Raw genomic sequence first — 6,314 nt, forward strand, 5'->3', positions numbered from 1 at the left:
ACGTCCGTTCTGCGCCTGCGTAAGATGAAATGCCTTTCCGTACCAGCAGGTGGCAGTAGCTGAAGAGCCAATCAGAATGTTCAGATGGCCCGACGAGCTCCGACGCGGATTCAACATGTCGAATCGGCCGAAAAAATAATAATATTTGAATAATATAATAATATTTGCATCAATTTGCATTCAAATTTGCACACATGTAGTTTTATTTGTATGCCTAACATGTCAAAATTCAAAACGGACATATCTGAGAAAAAAGTTGAGTAGTTTGCATCACTGGATGTTACTGTTGGTTGTTTACCATTTCTATCGCAAAGCAGTTGATGAATTAACTGTTTCGTTATTTACATCTTACTTCACTCTCTTTCAACGTTAAACCGATGATTCGGTTCGTGCTGGAATTGACCCTTCGCCGGGAGTTTGATTGACAAGCGATCTAACCAATCATAACACCGAATCCGCCATTTTGTCTGACAAAGCAGTTAGAAGATTAACCTCGGTGGACTTGAAAAATGGTGTGTATTGACGTCTTTCTACGTTTGAAACAACATTCCTTCTGATGTTCATTCATGTTTATTTGATGCTATAAATGAACTAGTAGGAAGAGATGATCGATTCATGAGCCTCTTGAGCTGAGGCTGTACAGCGATCTGTCACAACACATTAAAGAGCCAAAAGTTTTTATTGTTCGAATTTCTTAAAATGTTACACATTTTGAAAGCTAGGACTTTTCATTCACAGTAAATTCAGTATGGTGCCTATTTACCTGACTAAGGTCTATAGCTATGCTTTAGACACAGTGGTTTTTGCTGTATCCCCATAGCAGTTTGTCACAGACAAGTTCCACACAGTCTGAAGACGTGTGTGTGTGTGTGTGTGTGTGTGTGTGTGTGTGTGTGTGTGTGTGTGTGTGTGTGTGTGTGTGTGTGTGTGTGTGTGTGTGTGTGTGTGTGTGTGTTTGAAGACTAAGATCCTGCTTTTGACCAGCTGCATATGCTAATTGTGTTGCGCAGGTATGCCCACCTGTGTGCTTTGAGATCAGCTCCATTCATGCGTCCACACTTGCATCTGTTGGTTTTGTTCGTCCTTCGTTGTGTTTGTGAGTTGTGTAGCTTTATGACTCAGTGGAGTGAGAGATGACAGTCACTCCTCCACTCAACCTCATTTAGTTCTGGTTTCTTATTCACACAGATCTAATGTAAGACTTCATGCCGACTCCGACTCGTACATAAATAACCTGCATTTGGAAAGCCGAAACGGAAATGTCAGTGTTATTTCTTGATAATGATCCCAACTTCACTGAACTGACACACACACACACACACACACACACACACACACACTCAGATAACTAGGTTGTTGTCATCACTTTGATCAAAGAGCACAAAGGCATTTTCATCATGCAGTCTTCATTTTTAAATCAGTCTAATACCTTATACTGTACCAGGGCTTTGCTTTGATCTCCTACAGTTTTCAGTTTTTTTTCTACAGATTTCAGTTCTCATGCATTTTTGCTACATTTCAGTTGCTTAAATAACAAACTAATATTTTATAATATAATTATATTTTTTATTTATGTTAGCATATTTATTAGTAATGATAAAAAAGATAATTGACTTTTGCTTTATTATGCAATATAAAAAATATTTTTTGTTTTTTATAATATTATTAGGTAACTTAATAATAATAATAATATATAATCAAATTATATTTTATATTTATTTTATAATATAAATAATAGGCCTACCAATAATAATTATAATAATAATAATAATAAAACTTAATAATTATAAGTAACTTTATTTCTCTAATACTTTTATTTTATATTTACTTTATAATATGAGTTAGTAAAAAATAATAAGGATAATAAACTCATGCTCTTTAATGCAACATTGCCCAAAAAAATTAATTAATACAATTATTTATTAATAAAAATTTCTCTCTTAAATAATTTTATTTTATATTAATAAGATAAATATATAAAATAATATATAGTAGTAATAAGTTTTATATATATAAACTTATAAATTATATTTTTTATGTTATATACATATATATAAAATAAAAAATATAATTTATAATTATGTTTTATATGTATATACTACTATATAATATATAGTGTTTTATTATATAATATATATACGTTATATATATACTACTATATAATATATAGTAGTAATAAGTTATATATATATATATATATATAATATATATAAAACATAATTATAAATTATATTTTTTATTTTATATATATGTATATAAAATAAATAAATATATAAGTTATAATTGTTATATTCATTTTATAATATCAATAAGTAACTTGTTGATAACTTTTGCTCTATAATTCAATAATGCCCTATAAAATATTATTTTATATTAGTAAAAATAATAATAATTAACTTGTGCTCTATAACGCAATATTGCTCTATAAAAATATTATTTTATTTTTTATAACATTAATAAGTAATTTAATAATAATAATATTTTGTGATAAATGTATATTTGTATTTATTTTATAATATCAATATGTTACAATAATAACAAATGTAATAAATATAAGTAACTATTCCTTTAATATATTATTTTTTATTTTATATTTATTATATTAATAAGTAATAATAATGAATTATTTTTGCTTTAGTGCAATATAATTTCTCTGTAAAAATATGATAATAATAACAACTTTAAAGTAACTTACTACTACTAAAACAATATGTATGCATATTTTAATTTTATTTCTTTATAATATTAAGAAGTATCTTAATAAAAGTAAGTAACTTTACAGCTTAAAGCAATTCAGTATTTGCTGCGGAGTTGTTCCTACATGACATGAGGAAATTTTATCCTTCAGAGCAGCTATTTCTCACAGAGAAAGCAAGAGCTCTCGTGTGGGCATGGTGCAAAACCCCCAGTGATTTCACGGTGCAGCGGGTATGGCGTGGGTGCGGCCCGGCCCGGCCGCTCAGCCTGATCCGGTGCCATCAGTCTGCCATCTGTTCATCTCTATTTCCAGCCCTGAGATCCGGATCCAAATCAATGCAGGGATGACAGGGCCATCAGGCTGCTTTCATATGTGCTTTATCGTGTGAAGCTCCATAGAGAAGTAGTATTGGTACAAAAAAACAATAAATATATATATACAGGAACTAGCACTAACATCACATTTTTATCCCTGCTAAAAAGAGATTTCTAGAACAGTAAGTGTGCAGTGACATCTATGACAAACACTGTGGATAGAGAAACTGTGCAACAATAAATCAAGACAGATGTGTCCTACATTTATCAGCCCTAAAAACTATAGAATGCATTTCATAAAATAGGTTTGAGAAAGTTCTTATCTGAGTGATTAATGAGTTTAAAGAATGCAAACACAAACTTTTAGGTTATGTAGGTCAACGTGAGCTGAAATCCTGATGACTGACAGTTGCGCTGATCATGAAGACGTCATCCTGTCAGTCAAAGCGCTGACATCACGTCATCACAGACTGAACTCTGTCAGCAGCATCATCAGCACAATGAACAACCTGACAGTGACAACCCACTCTTTATACACACTAATATAACAGCAGTCAGCTGTACAATAATTCTCTATGCACTGAAACTTCTTGATTTCGGATTGTTTGTCGTTGCAGTTTTAGCGTTATTCGGTTGATGGTCTCATAATTGAGCTGTTGCTGACATCTAGCGGTGGTTAAATGTACTGCATCAGAGTGACGCTTACGTAGCCGTGATGTCACATGCTCTTAAATTCGGATTTATAACTCTTTTATGTCATATTTTGGGTTGTTTTCTGGCATTACTCGCATGTGTAATGAAGTCCGCGGATATTCGGATTCACGGTTGCTTGTTATTGCTCTGAAACTAAATTCACCACCATTAGCCGACCTTACGTGTCACCTACGTCACTGCGTTCCCGTGATGCAACGCGACAATAAGCGAAAATATATGTTTATTAATGCTATTTTTGCTTATTTGCACATTTTAGCCACACCAGTCTATTGATATCACTATTAAAGTCTTAATCGTTTTTCGCTTGGTTAACTTGTGGCGTGCGTCATGTGGTTACCGTCTCTGTAAAGTGTTGCATGTTTGAGGTAATCCTGACCATTGGACATGTGATCTTTAGCTTTGCGCAGTGGCAGTATCGTAGCCTATGAGGTTTATCCGAGGCGCGATTATTGCTAATTGAAAACTTTACCCAATACCCCGCCGTGACGACTTGAAATATAGTCGGCACTGGCAATTTTTGACGGTCTTTACGGAGACTGATCAGCTGGTGAAAAGTAGATGGTACCTGGAGAGTGCTTATGTCAATTTTAATTGACGATTTAAATGTAAAATTCGATTTTTGAGTTGTGGGGAGTAAGACAGAAGAATAAAGATTCAAATTAAATTGTTGTAATGAAGTTTGATTCACTTTTGTGAATTAAAACACGTGTTCTATGACGTGTGAGGCTTCGCTGAAACCACGTGACTGGTTCAGTATCTGTCTGTAAAGGACCAGCGCGGGTTTTCCTTAAAGGGATAGTTCGGCCAAAAATAAAATTTCTGTCATCATTTACTCACCCTCAGGTTCTTCCGAAGCTGTGTGAATTTCTCTTTTCTGCTGAACACAAAGGAAGATATTTAGAAGAAAATGGAATATAACCAACAGTTGTTGGGCCCCACTGATTTCCATAGTATGGAAGAAAAAATATTATGGAAGTCAATGCGGTCCATCAACTGTTTGGCAGAGAGTCAGAAAGTAATTGCCATATTTTTATTCCAACCCGCTGAAGCTGTGTTAAAGTTAATGAGATAATTAAGTGTTTAACTGAGTGATGATTGACCATTATTGAAGACGCCTGATGATAACAATTTCAATTAATATTGCAAAAATGTATAAAAAAAAAACATCCTCTGTAGCACCTTTAAGTCACCATCATGGAGATCAGGGTTTGCTTTAGTTGAGCTCTTGACCCTTGACTTTTTAATACTACATGTTGTTTGTCTGTAACTGAGTTATAACAACCACACAAACCAAGAGAAAAGCTGATCAGGTGGTGTTGGTAACTCATTTAGAGCCCAATCTCTGAGTTACATTAACATTATTGATTACAGCAGAAGATCAGCTTTCACATAATCCAAAGGATTTCTCAAAAGTTGTTTTGAAGTAAAAAAAAAAAAGTCTCCAATTTAGAGACAGACATGAAGTATCAGTCTGTGAATCTCAACAGTGGTGAGAATAATAAAGCATGTTGCAATGCATTCTGGGTGCCTCCAATCAATCTTGGTGCTCCCATCATGCATTGCTGCATGAATAAATTATGAGCTTAATTGTTTCAGTAATTTCCTTTTATTCTCACTATTTTATTTTTTGCTATTTTTATGTGACTTTTTAGTAGCTTGTTTTCTAATGTTCAGAGTAGATCTTTTGATCATAATATGTTGCTTGTCACCGTTGTTGAGATTCATACGCTGATTCTTGATGTCTGTGTGTGTGTCAGAACAGTCTTTGATAAGTCAAGAGCTCAAGTAAAGCATCCCCTGATCTCCATGGTGATGACTTAAAATTTTGATTGTCTTCAATAATGGTTAGTCATCACTCAATTAATCATTTAATTATCTCATTAACTTTAACACTGCTTCAGAAATAAAATAAAATAAGTGAACATCAATGCTACAAGGGATTTTTTTTTTTACAAAAAAACCCCCCGAACGCCACAGTTTGGTACGTGCTATGCTTGTTATGACCACTAGATGGCCACACCGTAATGAAAAGCCATGGAATGAGAGACAAAAACTGGATATATAGATCTACATGTCAGGGCAATAATATGTAATACGTTTTGCATTTATTTAATCAAAAATACAGTAAAAACACTAGCATTGCGAAATAATATTACAAATTAAAAAAAGCCTTCTAATTGAATATATTTTGAAATGTAGACTAATTTGCTGAATTTTCAGCATCATTACTCCAGTCTTCAGTGTCACATGATCCTCCAGAAATCATTCTAATATGCTGAATTGCTGCTAATTCAGCAACCGGATTTTTAGCAAACAGGATTTTGTTGATATAAAAAACAGGTCATGCTGCACTTATTTTTTCTTTTTTTTTTAATGTATGGTTTATGTATGGTCCTATTATTGTCACTGTATATCTGAGCCTCATCACAAGCATTTCAATGCACTGTTTTTCCCCAGTATTAACTATGCAAATGATAAATAAATGTCTCTTGACTCTTGCCTAGCAATACTGTGTAACCTCCGCCCAGATCCCTTTTTCCTGGAAGAGAAGGGGAGAAATTCCAGTGCAAAACAACTTGATGAGAGTT

General features: G+C 33.4%; 1 non-coding gene across 1 annotated transcript; it reads left to right on the forward strand.

The window, feature by feature from the left end:
- The first annotated feature begins 4,121 nt into the window (after positions 1-4,121).
- On the forward strand, positions 4,122-4,262 carry LOC137015639 (U4 spliceosomal RNA). Its single transcript, XR_010894004.1, has one exon. It is a non-coding gene; the product is annotated as a U4 spliceosomal RNA (small nuclear RNA).
- Positions 4,263-6,314: the final 2,052 nt, after the last annotated feature.

Source organism: Chanodichthys erythropterus, chromosome 24 (genome assembly GCF_024489055.1).
Source record: "Chanodichthys erythropterus isolate Z2021 chromosome 24, ASM2448905v1, whole genome shotgun sequence".
In the NCBI taxonomy this organism is placed as follows: Eukaryota; Metazoa; Chordata; class Actinopteri; order Cypriniformes; family Xenocyprididae; genus Chanodichthys; species Chanodichthys erythropterus.